Genomic DNA, 16,382 nt, shown 5'->3' with positions numbered 1-16,382 from the left:
CCGGGGGGATTGTGTGTGGAGGGGCCACCGCGCTGCCAGCCCTGATGCTGCTGGGAGCCCCCGCCAGTCTGGGCCCCAGCACAGCTCCCCCCATGCATGGATCCGTCGCCTACAAAAATCTCTGTTGAATAAACGAACATGTGGGGTTGGCGCAGAGACGGGGACACATGCGGTTAACTCTGGTTTTATTCCCTGAGCAGAGCAGTGTCAATCTCAAAGCACTTTAAAAGGAAGTCACGATCATTAGCCCTGTTTTACCAATGGGGAAACTGAGGCACGGAGTAGGGACGTGACTTGCCCTAGGTCACACGGGGAACTGAGAACAAAAGCCAGGTCTCCTGAGTCACAAGCTAGTGCTCTATCCACTAGGCCATGAGAATACACAGAACAACAACTGTCTGTAGTGTTTGTATCAGCCGTGTGCTGGGGCTGCATCAGCTCGCTGCCCGCTGATATTCCCTGGCGCAGATAACTGCATTCCCCTCGCCTGCACGCCCCTCCGTTTTACTGTTCGCTACAGGTCAATATTCTAGCAAATGAGGCAGGAATTTTCACAGAAGCAGCAAATTTGAAGCAACTAGTAGAGAACATCTGCGGAGAGTGTTGTGTTTTTTTTTAACCTCGTAAATCACAGAAATCATAGAAATGTAGGGCAGCTAGGGACCTCAAGGGGCCATCTCGTCCATGAGAGCATTTGCACTGGAAACCCAATCCTAAGAATTATGCTCATCCACTCCCAGGACAGAAATGATACCGTGAGGCCTACATGTCTAAACAACACAACGGGAATACTGAGTGATTGCGAATGCGCCCCAGACTGGGAATCGCCATTACCCTTTCGCCTAATTTCAAGGACGAGAGGCCACAGGATGAAACTGAAAGGCAGCATATTTAAAAATGAGCCAGGAAGATGGCTTATTTTGTACACTGTGCATATGTGGCCTGTGGAACTCATTGCCACAAGGTCTCGTTGAAGCCAAGAATTTAGCAGGATTCATGAAAGGATCAGGCATTTCTATGGACAAATGGGAAAATCCAATTGTGTTTGATCGGACGGAAATGTATATGGGATATAAAGGCTCATTGCTTCAGGGCACGAACCAACCACTCAGTGACGGACATCAGGAAAAGTTCCCCAGGGGCGAGTTATTATATTATTTTTATTTGAATTACCGTGACCCCCAGGCATGGACTGGGACCCCATTGTGCAAGGTGCTGTACACACAACATAGTCCATTCCTGTCCACGCCGGGGTTCTTGCTCCTTGCTTTGAAGTGGCTGGTCCTGGCCACCGTCCGAGTCAGGAGACTGGATTCAGTGGGCTACAGGCCTGACTCAGTGTCAAATGATCCCATTGTTCCTAATGATTTTCCAAAAGTGCTTGGCAAATCATTTTGAGGGACAAGCAAATGGTACGGCTCCACAGGCAGAAAAGGCCTCCCGCATGGAAATCATTAGCTGGGATGTCTTCACTCAGCTCTGTGCTACTTACCCCTGGAGGGTGTTTTCCCAGAGAAGGGAGGCTAGTCTTGTGGTGACACATGGGGCCGGGACTCAGGAGATGCAGGTTCAAAAATTTCCTTTGGGATTCTAGGCAAGTCACTGAATGTCTCTGTGCCAAGGTTCCCCATCTGTAAAAGGGGAATAATAATTGTGATTTGTTTGAATTGGGGTAGCCCCTAGGAGCCCTAGTCACGGCCCAGGACCCCAGTGTGCTAGGTGCTGTACAGACACAACAAAAAGACATTCCCTGCCTGAAAGAACTTCCACTCTAAAGCAATGCCTCTTGTCTGTCGAGACTCTTCTCCTTGTGTGTCTGTGCAGCACCTGGCATAAAGGGGCCCTGGTCTGGGTTGGGTATCTCAGCACTACAACCCTATTTTTCTTTCCGCTGCCCTCTAGGCATCAGCAGAGTGGCCTATTTCCGTGCACCTGGGCAAGCAGCTAAAAGGTGTGTCACTCACCAGGTGCTTGCTGAGCGGAGATTATTGACAGGGAAAGCACCGGAGCAGGAAAGGAATGGAGACGTGGGACAAGGGCCAGCCCTGCAGCTGCTCCTCTCCCGGGGGAATGCCGAGATGCCAGTTGGCTTGTTTTAGTTCTTGATTTTTAACATAAGAGCGGCCAGACTGGGTCAGACCAAAGGTCCATCTAGCCCAGTATCCTGTCTTCCGACAGTGGCCAGTGCCAGGTGCCCCAGAGAGAATGAACAGAACAGGGAATCACCAACTGATCCATCCCCTGTCGCCCATTCCCAGCTTCTGACAAACAGAGACCAGGGACACCATCCCTGCCCGTCCTGGCTAATAGCCACCGATGGACCTACCCTCCATGAACTTATCTAGTTCTTTTTTGAACCCTGTTATAGTCTTGGCCTTCCCAACACCCTCTGGCAAGGAGTTCCACAGGTTGACCGTGCGTTGTGTGTGTTAGTTCCCCCTTTGGGTTATGCAGCCGGAGCCATCAGGAGTGAGGCCCTGGGAGAGATGGGGTGGGAAGGAGGCCAACAAAGGGAGTGGCAGAGAGGGACAGGGACTGAGAACACCGGGGCCCTGGGCTGGATTCATCCTGGCCCTCCCCGGTTCACTATAACAACGGCTTGCGCAACGCACAACCACACAGACCTTTCACCAGGGCACCAAGACGGAGAGCCCAGGATGGCAGCTTCCACGGGCCGACTCGCTCACTCTGTCTGGCAGCCATGCCAGGCTCAGAGCCTGATCCAACTTCCACTGGAGTCAGCGGAAAGCCTCCCTGGAACTCAAGTTGGGCCCCTGGAGAGCACACCTGTCCGGACGGGTACTACCATCACCTTGTGTGGGGCTGCTCTCAGAGCCTACAGGTCGACAGGGGGGCGGGGGGGGGCAGTTCTGGGCCTGGGCCGCCCCCATGTCCTGCGGGAAGTGGGGCTGGTCATTCAGTCCATAACACGCTTCAATCTCAGTCAGCCCTGAGCCAATGAGGCACAAGCAGTGCCAGGCCCTCAAAAGTCATGAGATTTTACATGGCAGGGTCTGTTTCTTTGCCTTCTGGCACTGGAGCCATTGTGGGGGGGTGTCACATTTTCAAGCTTTTCTTATTCATTCATTCATTCATGCCCGTTACCCCTGTTACCGCAAAGACTAGAAGCTTATCTTGTTTGACAATGAGAGCAGAGATTCTCACGGTTTCATGTGACTCCAGGAGCTGAGGATTTAAGAAAAAGCCCCAGATACCATGAGATCTGTGGTAAGACCATGGGACTAGGGGGTGATGCTGGAAAGTAGGAGAGGGAAAACTGAACGGTCCTGATCTCTTGTAGGTGGTCCCAGTGCACTTTTCACAGGAGCAAGAACCAGTGTTGCTAGCTTCACACCTTCAAAACGTATGAGTCAGGCCCCCAAAATAGCACAAGATTGGCTTAAAAATCATATATGTCACATTTGGGGTTCTTTTTAATTTCCTCCTGGTTTTGAACCTCTAGGTTGCACGTGTTTCAAGCTTTTCTCTGCCACCAGGAGGGCTAAAAACTTGCTTTTTCTTGTCAATGACAGCTGAGATTCTCAGACTCTCTCCGGGGTCCAGGAGCTGGGGCTTTCAAAAATATACTGAAAATTATGACTCATGATAAAACTAATGTGAGCTGGCAACACTGCAAGACTGTTACCCAAAGCAGGTAGGCCTCATTCCACTCTGGTTAATTACATTCCGCCTCCCAAAATTTTTCCCCCAGTGGCACTTGGATTCTGCTTCACTTCCTGTCCTAAACTGTTGCATAGTATTACTATGTGCTGATAAACAATGGCTGCTTTCCACCTCAGAGGTGGCTGCATTTCTGTGGTGGGTGAGGAGCTCCCTTCATATCCTTTAACCTACCTCACAGGGTTATGAGATGAAAGCACTTAACGTTCCTTGGATCTAAGGGCTGAGTTGGGGCCTGGACTATGGGCTTAAATGGGAGTTCTGGGGGTTGCGCGGAGGTGGATTTTACTCTGGGTGAGGCAATGTGTGAACAGCTCTCATGATTTTATCACAGGACTTGTGACATTTGGTTTTGGTTTGTTCCTTTAAGCCAGGCTGGGAGTCACATGAGTAGGGGACCAGGTCAGCTTTCATTTATTTAAAATAAAAAAATGTTTTTTTTCCCCAGCCCTTGTGGCTGCAGAGAAAAGCTTGAAAACACGACCCCAGCGCACCCTCAAGAGTGAACAAAAAGAACACCCAATAATATTAAAAAAAAAAAATTAAAAAAAAAATAAAATCTCATGATTTGTTAGACAATCTCATGATTTTTCAGGGCCTGAACACTTGGGGCCGGTGCTACTGAAATCAGTTCCCCCCACCCCCTACCCCCAAAAATCTCCACCCAGCAACTGAACGAGATTCAAATCATTTTCTGAAGTGTCTGATCGTCAAACCTCCCCCTCCCGCCCCTTTTGCTCTCTGGTGTTTTTGACTCTACCTCTAAAAACAAGCCGTGGATTTCATGCAGCTGCAGCCCCAGGTGTCTGGAGACAGAGAGAGAGCACAGGGCAGGAAGCAGGGTTGCCAGTTTTCTCTCTCTCATCTTTTTAGTTGAGAAGGCAGCTTCACTTTCTAAAAGAGGCGCTGGCCGCAGCTTGAGGTGAAAGATCAGGGAAGGGGTTTTTTTGGCGGGGGGGGGGGAAGGAAAGGCAGTGTGGGGGGGGTCCTCCCTCATTCTCCACCCCCCCACACGCCCCAAGCCTCAGAGCAGTCCCCAAGGCAGCCTTGGGAAAGGGGGAGGGTGTCATTGCTGAAAAGGCCCATCAGCCTGCACCCTCAAAGGGCCATGAGCTGAAGAATGCAGGGCCGCAGCCTGGGATCGTCTGTCCCTATGAATGAGCGTCACGCGTAGCCCGACAGGCCTGCCTGCCCATGCATCCGTCCCTATGTGCATTGGACAGTAAGTGTCCCTAGTCCTGCCTCTGCAGGCAAGCCTGGGAGTGCATGCACCGGCACTGAATGCGCCTGTCACTGCCCAGGCTCCTGTGAACATGCATGTGGGCCTCCGAACAGCCCTTTGCCTGGAAGGCCCCGGTGCTGAGTGTGTGAGCTTGTCCCCGCGGGTTGTGGCTCTCCCCGTGACGTCGGCGCGCCTGTGACTGCATTCGGGCGCCCACGCGGGGCTGCCTGCGCACGTCTGTGGATGCATGCAGCTGGGCGTGCTGGTGCAGGAGGGGGGCCCTGTGAACGTGGCTGTCGCTCCGGCCAGGTAGCCAGCCCAGTTTGTCCGAAATGCCCTCGTTTCTCTGGAGCCCCCGTGTGACTCTGAGTCAGCTGATCCATAAACCCCTCTGCCAGTGCCAGCTGGCGGTGAGCAGGTCCCAAGCTGAGCCATAGCAGAGGCCAGGCCACTGCCCTGAGACTGGCACCATCTGGTGCACGGGAAACAGAAGGGGTTGGCGGCGAAGGATCTGGGAGGTGGGAACAGAGGGGACGTCCACACTGCAAAAACTCCAAAGCACGGCAGCGAGGCTCAGAGCCCTGGGCAACTGACCTGGGTTCAAGGGGCTCATGCGATGCGGCTAAAAATAGCCAGGTCAACGTTCCCGCTGTGGGGGACCCCAGGCTCTGAGACCCACCCACTCTCCGGGAGCCCAGTGGTGAAAGGCCACCGGACACCGGATTGGGACTGCCAGGGCATGAGAAGAGCTCCCAGCGCTTCTGTTGCACGGACCCTCTCCCGCTCTTGATTGCATGCCGAGGGGTAGTACGACGGTACATCTCCCTGTCCACGGCAGTGACAGGGCCCCGGCGCCATAGGATCTGAGCGCCTCATACTCCCCATTGCTCCTGGGGAAGCAGGCACGGCCATTATCCCCAGTTTACAGACACTGAGATGCCAAGGGCCAGATTTTTAAAAGGTCTTTTGGAACCCGTTGATTTCAATGGGAATTAGGCACCTCGCGACCTTTACAAATCAGGCCCCAAGGCGCTGGCTTACGCTCACGCAGCAAGTCCGTCTCTGTCCTAGCCACGGACCCATCCTTCCAGAGTCAGGATCCGGATCCCTGCTCCTCCAGTCCCACGGGGGACTAAGATCTCACCCTGAAACATACGGGGGCCAAAGGGAAGCCAGCATAGGGTGACCAGATGTCCCAATTTTATAGGGACAGTCCTGATTTTGGGGTCTTTTTCTTATATAGGCTCCGATTACCCCTCACCCCCTGTCCCGATTTTTCACACTTGCTGGCTGGTCACCCTAGGCCGGCAGGACAAAGCAAGTCAGGGTAGCGGGGTGTGTGTGTGGATCTCCTCATTCATAACACCAACTGCAAGAATGCAGGGGGAGCCCCCCTCCCTGCCTCTCAGTCCCTCCGCAGGCCTGGCTGGCACCACCCACCTCACAAGTTGAAAGCTACTTTCCCGCTTTCACTCCCTCCCCCCCTGCTTTCTCTTTTTCTTGCTTTTCATTTCTTTTTGCAGCCAAGTTCTGGCCCAGACAGGGCTGAAAAACGGCAGCAGTGTTTAAAGCACTAGGGGGAGTCCCCCCCCGAAACCATTTCCTAATAGAGAAGCATCATCACTGCCCACACATCTGCCACTAGCCAGGACGCTAAGCTGCTGGTTGCTCCCAGCCACTCACAGGTCACGCCACAGCTCCAGGGATCATTCAGGGGGAACTTTCTTCCATCACCCACTGCTGCCTACCTGGGCTCCCCTCACCCTGGTATTTGGGCACCTCACAAGCAGCGCAGAACCCCTGCGGCAGGGTCAGGCTGATCCCCATTTTCCACAGGGGAACTGAAGCCCAGCGAGATTGAGGAGCAAATATTCCAAAGAGCTCAGGGCCCGATTTTCAAAAGGACCCAAATGAGGCCGACACGCAGAGTGGTCAGCCTGTCGCAAAAGCTGGCCCTGCCTTAGCTGAACCAGTAGGAGCTGAACATCTGACCCTCTCTGGTTTGCCCAAGGTCATGCAGGGTGCTGGGATTTAACCCTGAGCCCCACGCTGGAGCCTGACCCACACAACCATCCAGCCCCACAACTGCCATGCCCCATGCACCCCATCTCGCTGCATCCACTTTGCTTCCAGCTCCCCCTGCGCCCTGATGTCAGGCTTTGACTCAGGGCTTTGCTCTGGAGTCAGAAGCTCTAACCAGAGCAAGCAGCTGCAGGGACTCTGATTTCTGCGGCAAGGACTGTCTCTTATTATGTGTATGTACAGCACCTGGCACAGCGAGGCCCCAATGCTCCTAGGGGTTCCCGTAATAGAAAGAATGAATAATCATACCAGTGAAATAAAGAAATGCTGAATGAACTCTGGCTGCATTTGCTCAGCCCTAGAAACCCACCACCATCTCCTGCGCGTTGACTTCATCACAGAGCTATCGAGGGGACAGAGGGAGAGAGAGATGGTGACGGAGAGCGAGAGAACTGATGAATGAGGAAGATAATAAGAGGAGAGGGCTGGTGAATGACAGAGCGAGCGAGGGCGCTGGCGCGGAGGGGAGCGAAAGGAAGTGGTGAACTTTTAAAGTGTCTGAAATGACAATAGCGAGGTTGCGAGCTATATTAGCAAATCTGTATAAATAGCCACAGAGGTGGGGTGGAGCCGGGCTGATAAGCAGGGCAGGCGGGAGGGGCTCACTGCACCACAAACAGGTGTTTGGGGGGCAGGGAGGGTTCTTGAGCCTCACAGTCCAGAGACCTATCACTTCAAAACGGTCCTTCAGCCTGGGATCGGGGCAGGAACAGCCCTACTCCGGGCTGGTCTACACGGAAAACTGACATCGGCCCAGCTGCGTCGTTCAGGCGGGTGAAAACTCCACCCCGTGGGGAGACGGTTATGCCGACCTCAGCCCTGGTGTAGACAGTGCTAGGCTGAGGAAAGAGTCTTAGGCTACCGCCTCTCGGGGAGGTGAACTAACTACCCCCGCGTGGCGGTCGTGAGCGTCTACACTGAAGCACTGCAGCTCTGCCGCTAGAGGGATTTCAGGGTCGACATCCCCTCAGGGTGAGCTGCCAGGACACTGCACGCCCCAGTGCATGGGGGATATTCCCCATGCAAGCAAAGGGAGGTTGGTGGGGGCCGGGTAGAGCTTCCAACATGCGGAGGGCTCTGCACTGGGCTCCCGCCTCCACCTGCCTGGGCGCTGGGGGGAAGAAACGGGGACTCACGCCCCGCCCCCCGCAAAAGGAAGATAGTAACTCCCCTCACACTGCTCGCCAGTGACCCCAAAAGGCGCTGGAGCGAACTGCACCCACCAGGTGGCTCAGCTGCAAGGGGGTAAAATAAATAAATAAAGAAATGGAGAAGTGAGTCCTGGGAGAGGATCCCGGGCCAGGCTGGGTGTGAAAGGGCCGTTTTGTAGCGGTCTCTTCCAGTTAGCGAGGCTGTGAGCCCGGTGCCTGGCACACAGGTGCTTTCCGTTTCTAGCGGGATGCCCAGATGCGGCTCCTTCCCTCAGGTTTCGGAGAGAGCAAGAAATATGCAACCCGCCCACTGCTCTTTGCAGGTGTGAGAGCGCGTGGCCTGCCGGGAGCCTGCTACCTTTAGCTAGCCCATGGGTCGGCCCGGGGTCGGCGCTGGAGCAGTTGCTGAAAGGTCACACGCTGAAACAGGAGGCTGGCACCTGCTGGGCCTGAGCCTGGCACAACGGGACCGTGTGTGTGAATCCCATTGCAGCCAGGGCCCCTGTTGCTCACCCTGGTTCGACACTGGCTGGGCCGGTGCTGAACAACTTCTGTGCGAGAGGAGAATCGGGCCCAGCGTCCCCAGAGGATTGGGCCCTACGCAGTGCGTGACGCTGCCATGGCCCGCAATGGAGCAAACTTGGTCTGTCTGTGACGTGCAGCCCCTTTCGCTATCATAGCTGTAGAGCTGCCAGCGGGATATGGCACCTCCCAAACCTCACTGAATTTATCTTCACACTCCCCCGTGAGGGAAGGGAAGGGAAGATCACTACTCCAATTTACATAGGGGGAAACTGAGGCCCACAGAGATTTGGTTGAGACAGCAACTCACCCACAAAGAGGACCCATGTCTGAGCGCCAGTCCAATGCCCGACCCATGAGACCAGCTCTTTTCTCACCTTGGAAACCTGTTATGATTTTCCTTGTGATAACACCGCTTGGTGCTTTCAGAGACTCTTTCCTCTGAAGATCTCAAAGCGCCTGACAAGCGTTTATGCAGTAAGTCCCAGAGCACCACTCCGAGGGGAAACTTGAACACAGAGCGGGGAAGTGACTTGCCCAGGTCAGGCAGCAAGTCAGTGGCGGTGCTTTGAGAAGAACCCCGGAGTCCTGCTTCCTACTGTATGCTTCAACCCTAAAACCAGTCTTCCCTCTGTTACCCTCATCAGCCCCTTACATTCAAGCCAAGGCTTGAGTGATGGTCGGAGGAACTAAGCACACTACAGTACCACTGCCGTCCTCTCAAAGAGAGGCTCAACCATCATCTAACTACAGTATGGATGTGGCCCCCGCCAGGTAGTACCTGAGCCCCCCCCCCCATACATCTTTATCCCTGTGAAGTCGGGCTGTACTACTGTCCCCGGGTTAGAGGGGAAACTGAGGCCTGGAGAGGCTAAGTGATGTGCCCAGGGTCACACGGGGTTTGAAGCAGAGCAGGAACAGAATCCTGGTCTCCCCCAGCCCAAGCCAACGCTCACACCACCGGACCAGCCAACTTCACTTCCGCAGGCAGTGAATTTAGCATGAGTGTAAGATGCTGGATCAGCAGCCCTCAGGAGCAATGTCCTGAATTTACTCCCAGGACAGGTACGGCGAGGGAACAGCCATCCAAGCACCCGCCACTCTTAGGGGAGCTCATTCTCCAGCCACATCCACCTCTGGGCTGGGATCGGCAACACGGATTGAGGCCCATCGAGGGCCTAAGGAATGCCCAGCCCTTGAGCAGACCCTCAGCACTGGGGTGAATTCCCGCCCCTGGCGGGCTGTTTATGACCGTTCCTCTTATAACCCCGGTCAGAAACACGCGTCGCCGCCTCAACTGTCACCGATCCAGAAAAACCAGGCGCCCAGTGAGCCATGGTTATTGTATTCTCTTACAGTAAATGGAGTGTTCAGTGGAATCTTAATTGCAAAGCCTCTTGGAAACCTGCCTGTTCCGCTTTAACCAGATCTCTGCTGCCCCCTCTTCCAAGCCACCGCTGCTGCAAGTAATGGCACGAGACACACACCCACACCCACACAAAAGAATGCAGAGCCAAGGAAGGCAGCTTCACACACACACACACTCCTTCCTGCTGGTTTTTGTGTAGTCACACGCACACACAAACACACACACACACACACACGTAGTGCTGGCGGGAGGAGGGCGGGGGGCTTCTGCTCAAAGGACCAGGAATTGGAGCCTTTTGAAGGCAGCAGATCTCACGCCCATAGTCACCCCTAGTCACTTTACTACTGGTGAGCCCCACCTGCTCTTGTAGCGGTCGATCCAGTGTTTGCGCCGGCGAGGGGCTCAGATCAGCCTCCCCTTCGTTAACTGGGGCGCAGAGCAAAAAGAAGGAAGGTGCTGAAAGGGTAACGCAGCAGGGTCAAGGGGTGAAAAGGAGGGAGGGGAAAATCGAGCCTGGTGCTCTGACCCAGAGATGTCCCGCTGGAGCCGCTTTTGGCGTCCCAGGATCGTCCCTGTTAGCTCCGAGCCCAGCAGGGGTACTGCCCCCTAGGAATCGCAGTGACTATGCCCCGATGGCAGGTATGGGGCACCAGCCACATGGGCCCAGGTGCAGACCAAAGGAAACACGTGCTGCCGCACAAAACACCCGCTGACGCCAGTTTTCCCAGGGGGCTGCGGCCCTGGGACCTGCTCTGTCAACTCTTTCTGTTGCGTTAGCTTCCGCCAGAACTTCTGATGCCTCCGCGTTGGGACTGAGGTAAACGGGTCAGAGAAAGAGGCCCAAAGCCGTTCTGGATGGCCCAAAGGCCAGGCTGAGCAAGGGGGTGATACTAAGCCGTGCTCTGGCCTCTGACAGCACCCGAGATCTCAAAGCACCTTATCGTCACTGCTCTCCCTGTGTGTATTAGCGCAGCCCCTCCCGTGGCACCTGCCCCGACGGGCATGATTTAATTAGCCAGCCCCACTGCCCTCCAGGGAAAGGTACAAACAGTTACCCCAGATGGCCTGCTGCCCTGCCCACGGAGTGAGTGTGAAGCAGATGCAAAGCTCAGCCGCTCTGGGTTGTGGCTGACCCAGTGTCAATGACAACACGAGGCAGAAGAACCCGCTCTTCTGGGCTTGTCTACACTGTGGAGACTACCGCGGTATAACTCCATCATGGATCTGCCGGGTGTAACGCACTAGTGTAGGTGCAACCGACACCGCCAGAAGGGGGTTTTTCCGTCGCTGTAGGAACCCCTCCTCCTCCTCCTCGCGTGACGGTAACCAGGTCACCAGACGTATTCTTCCATTGACCCAGTTGCATCTACACCATGCGTTAGCTCAGCCTCGCTGGCGCCCTCGGGTGTGGATTTTTCATACCCCGACTCAATGAAGTGGCGACAGAGCAGCGGGGCGCATGGCTGGTTCGAAGGCAGGATTTCTGCAGAGAAAAATGTAAAAACCGCCCCCTCCCCCACGCAGCATCCGCCGGCTCCCTCTTTTGCTGCGGCTGCGGGGATTGCACATGCGTCACCCTGCGAAGCGCAGCGGCCTCCTGCGGCCTTCAGCGTTATCTGGTTATTTCTACCTCGACTCTTTTCTCTGCTGATTATAATTACCCGAGACCTTATCAGGGCTGCGCGGCCTGGAAGGCGAGCGGTGCCAGTTCTCCCCATCTGCTGGTGGCGTGATAAGGGGCTGTTTTGGGCACTTCTTTTTCTCCCGATTGCTTGTTTTTATGTTTGACAATGGGCTGCCCGGGGCCCGCGCTGTGCGGCGCTGATGCATTTCCTACCTTCACAGGTGCTTGCTGCTGGTGCGGCGTGTTCAGGGAATTTGATGGGGGTGGTGGTGGAAGGCAGGGTTGTCAAACTTGGCATCTCAGCTTCCTTGAGCATAGGGACAGCACACAAACAGCGACGGAGCAAGCGTCCCCAACTCGTGCACCTTAGCCTGACTAGAAGGTAGCAGAAGCTACGTCTACACTACAGAGCTATATCAGCATGGATAGATGCAGCAGCGTTCAGTTCAGGGCGACTGCACCTGTATTCCCCGTCCGTGGTCCCCCTTCCAAGGCACCCCCCCCAGGCCTTCGGCTCCTCAGCCGTCAAGTCTCTTGAGCAGACGTCTCTCTCCCTCCTGACCAGGTTTTTTCCAGGCTACACAGTCCTCCACCTACACTGCGATATCCCCAGCGAGCCAGACTGCCAAGACAAGCCAGCACCTGCGCTTTGCGTTCTCGCCGAAGGCCACGCACAGCTGTAACTGCCAAAGCCACAAGTTCCCCACACAGCCCTTTCTAAGCAAGCACATTGATTCCTAAGGTGAAAGCATGACCGAGAAAACATTAAAACCAAGAGAAGTTCCTACACGCGCACCAGATGTCACCTGCCAGTCTTATGGGGCCCCACTATACCCAAGTCCTTCCAACCCTTCCCAGGGAGAAAGACGGCATTTATCCAAAAGTCCCTTCTTTGTGTATTGGTATCTGGAGAATCCAGTTTGAATCAGTACATGCATCCTGTCCAGGTGGTGGTACCTCTCTGGAGTGGTTACAACTTGAGTGAATTTGCCTAATCCCCCTCCCTCTTAGTTCATGGGGGCTGTGGTAATCCTCTCCCCATGGAATTATATATGACCCCTGACCCCCAATGATAGATCAACTGAATACAGTGAGATCTCCCAAAGATACTGCAGGAAATTGCCCTGTCTGTCACAGCTGTGTCTACACTGAGAGTGTTGTCGGCACAGCTCTGTCGGTCAGGGGTGTGCAAAATACACCTGGGATTCACTGATTTGGTGGCACATGTGTGAGCTGCTTTGGAGGAAAGCGGTATCAAACCAAACCTTCTCTCCAAACCCAGTCAGACAGACCCAAGGCATCCAGAGAAGCAGCCAGACATCTTTGAGCAAGTCCCTGACCCGAGCTAAATGGCGTGTCTGTCACTACTCACCAAAGAACCCGGCTGGAATCAAAGCTGCCACGTAGGGATGCAAGGGCATGCAGCCAAGACCGCTGTCCATCCAGCCCCCTTCCTGTAAGCCGCTTAACCCTTCCTGAGACGTGAGATCGAAGAGGCGTCTCTGATGACACGCAGCATGATCGTAATTCCGCCTTGGCCATTCGTCCCGTCTTCATCTGCCCACGTCCTTTCCATTCATGGGTATTTAAAAGTGCAGCGATCCCGCCAGGTGGGAGCATGGAGACTCGTAGCTTCGCATGATGCCTTCCAAAGACGAGCCCGCATGCAGATTTCGGTGCCCGGAGCACCCTACGCCCCATCTGGTTCCACAGGATTTGGACAGGAGACGACCGAGGAAAGCACATGGTGATGCCAGAAGTGGCACCAGCGATTCAGCAGGCGAAAGTCAGGAGAGGACAACGTCCCAGCCTGATGCTAGGCGGCACGGTGCTGAGGAAGGTGACAGCAGCTCATGGGCACAGAGACATTTCACAGCGTGGCCAGCTTGTAACCGGGTGCACTCGCTGCAGGGGCGCCTCCTTGTGGCTGGGTCTGGGGATTGGCTCTCTCTCGGTCTGGCAGCTGTTTCAGAGAATCATAAAATATCAGGGTTGGAAGGGACCTCAGGTCATCTAGTCCAACCCCCTGCTCAAAGCAGGACCAATCCCCAGTGAAATCATCCCAGCCAGGGCTTTGTTTCCCTGGGCGCCTTCCTACCTGACTTCTCCCTCTCCTGGCTCATCTCTGGATTTATCAGCCTAAGCTTCCTCCGCTCCCAGGGGCTACTTCACCCATCTCAGCTTCTCTCTAGTCCAGGGCCAGATCCCAGGATTTCACTTCCCCTAGAAATGCACCTTGCCCCTAACCAACTCCCTGTGTCTCTAGGGAGTGTCTGGGGAGCCCCTCCCTGTACCCTCCTCCTCCTCTCAACTTCCTGGCTTGATACAAACCCCAGCCTGCCCTTGCCCAGCTGGGCTTCATCATCAATTAGACTTAATCAGACCCTGGCTCTCCCCCAGGGGCAACCTACCAGGTTAATTGGCCCTTTTTAACCTGCTCAGGCCATATGTGTGTGCGGGGGTGGGGGGGAGGTCGCACACCCCATCACCCAGCTCTAGCAATTGTATCACAAGTCTCATGCTACTTGGAGTTTCTCTTCAAGACCCAGCTCCTGGAGTCATGTGATTATGTGAGAATCGCAGCTTCCAGTCAAAAAACAGAGCTTCTAACTTTGTGTTTTCAAGCTTTTCTCCACCAACACGAAACCCCCACAAGGCTAATAAATTATGACATTTATTAGCCTACAACACTCTCATGATTTCTAAGCCAAGGTCTTTTTTCTTTTTCTTTTTCAGCCTGACTTTCGAATTGAATGCTTGGGGCCAGCAATCCTGGATTTACCCAACCATTTGGGGCAGGAGGCGAAGTTTTAGCAGGAATTGAAGTTTTAGCAGGAATTTTGGGTGGGCGGAAGATACGTTACTCAAAGGGGAAAATTAGCACTGGGGTTAATAGCCTTACTATTGCAAAAGGCAGCGAGGGAGCTGGCTCCCTGCATGCAAGCCCGCCCGAGAGCCTGGGCCCTTCCTGGGAGGCTAGTCCATGCTGCAGCTTGGGCTGCTGCAGCATCACTGCTGTTGGTACCCGAGTCAGCTAGGTTAAAACTAGTTTGGGTTTGTCTGCACCTGCAGCAATCCCACCCCTGACTGCAGCGTAGACAGACCCTAAGACGCGAGGGTTCTGGCGGCATTAGCGCACCGGCCAGGATCACTTTTAAAACTGAAACGTAGCCTCTGTCTACCATTTTCAATTCCAGGAATCGACGCCGATTGTCGGCCAGGGGTCATCTCCCAGTGCAGAGAAGGTTATCTGAGCCCTTGGTGGCTTTGTGAAACCCAAGAGTCACATAACTAGATTCGGGGCTGACTGCCCTGAAGCCAACAGCAATCTCCACCTGATGGGGTAAGTCAGCGGCATGGCCGGTTTGCACTGCAGGCATGCGGGGGCTTGATGCTTTCCGGGGGTAGTTTGTGGGGGAGGCCTCCCCCCGCTTTTCCTGGAGAGGGTCGGTTGTTTGACTCCAGTCAGGAGCTGTCAGTCAGGACTGTGCTGTTTGGGCATGTGCCCCCCTTGACGGTTCCGCTATGACTGGCAGCTGTAAGGGACCCAGAGCCCCTCCCCAGGCCTGGGGGGCAGATGTCCCCTCCAAGAGCCCAGCTAGGGGGAGGGATGGGCTCTGTGCCTGGGGAGCCGGGAGGAGCTGGGTGGCCAGGGGAGCCCTGGCACGGCCATGCCTGGGGTTCACACTCCTGCCAGGCAAGGGCAGCACCAGCCAGGCGCCAGCCTGCCAAGGCCCCAAGATCAGGAATTGGCCCATAGTGACTGGGGGGCGGGGGGGAAATCCTAGGGAATCAGGCTCCTCGGCGGTTGCTAGTGGAATACGGCGCCACCTAGTCACACCCAGCTCACGCTGGGGGAGCGACTCTCCGCTGGCAGCTTGGTGGCTTCAGGATTCAATGAACTGGGTGGACTCTGGGCAGCGTCTTCCTAGCAGACAGGTGTGAACGTTAAAAAAGGGGGAAAAAAGCACGTGGCATTAATGGGTCCCCTGGTTAGTTACTTTAGCCCACGGGGGGGTTAGCGGAGGGGGCAACGGGCTGGGCACCAGGAGACCAAGGTTTTATTCCCAGCTCTGCCAGGGCCTTTGGGCAACTCATTCCCTCTCTCCTGGAAGCTCTCAGGGGCAGGGCTGGCTCTCACTCCGTGTCTGTGCAGCACCTCGTGCACCGGGGCCCTGAGCTCCCGGCACTGCTGGAATATAACTAACAATACGGAGAGGCCAAGGAGCAAAATGGGCCCCCAGTGTGACAGAGCTCCTGGAACAATGATCCTTTCGAGCCGCTTGGCAGGGCAGCCCGGAAGCAGCTTGCCCTGGCATTACCCAGGCTTACTGCAACGTGGCAGCTCCTCTTTGGAGACAGGCCCCAGCAGCATCTTCTCGGCACCCGCCCGGCCGCGTCTGGGTTCCTTTATCAGATTGGATCCCTGCACAGCTGGGGAGCAGTGCGTCCGTGAGCGAACGCTGTCTGTCTCCTCCGGTTCCTCCAAGCGCAGGGCTGGGGGGGTCGGTGGTGATGCAATACGCTGCAATGCTGGAGGAGAGCTGGGGAGGGGCTGAGAGCCGACAGCAGCTGAAATCGCCAGGGGCAGGCCGATGGAGTCACAGCAAGGGACTGGGAGAATACAGCCCTGCTCCTCACCAGTGCCTTGTTCCAGCTGCACTAGCCGCACACGCCCTCTCCGTCCCGGAGAGTCATTGGGCACAGGTTGCCTTATGTGGTGACACAGTG

General features: G+C 55.2%; 1 long non-coding RNA gene across 1 annotated transcript; it reads right to left on the bottom strand.

Annotated features, from left to right (window-relative positions):
• Positions 1-1,168: 1,168 nt before the first annotated feature.
• Positions 1,169-13,932, bottom strand: LOC120389260. The gene is made up of 3 exons (XR_005590845.1): positions 13,750-13,932; positions 13,024-13,614; positions 1,169-1,631 (listed from the first exon to the last, which is right to left on the bottom strand). It is a non-coding gene; the product is annotated as an uncharacterized LOC120389260 (long non-coding RNA).
• Positions 13,933-16,382: the final 2,450 nt, after the last annotated feature.

This window comes from Mauremys reevesii, linkage group 23 (assembly GCF_016161935.1).
Source record: "Mauremys reevesii isolate NIE-2019 linkage group 23, ASM1616193v1, whole genome shotgun sequence".
NCBI classification, from domain to species: domain Eukaryota; kingdom Metazoa; phylum Chordata; order Testudines; family Geoemydidae; genus Mauremys; species Mauremys reevesii.
This window is presented reverse-complemented; position numbering and strand designations above follow the sequence as displayed.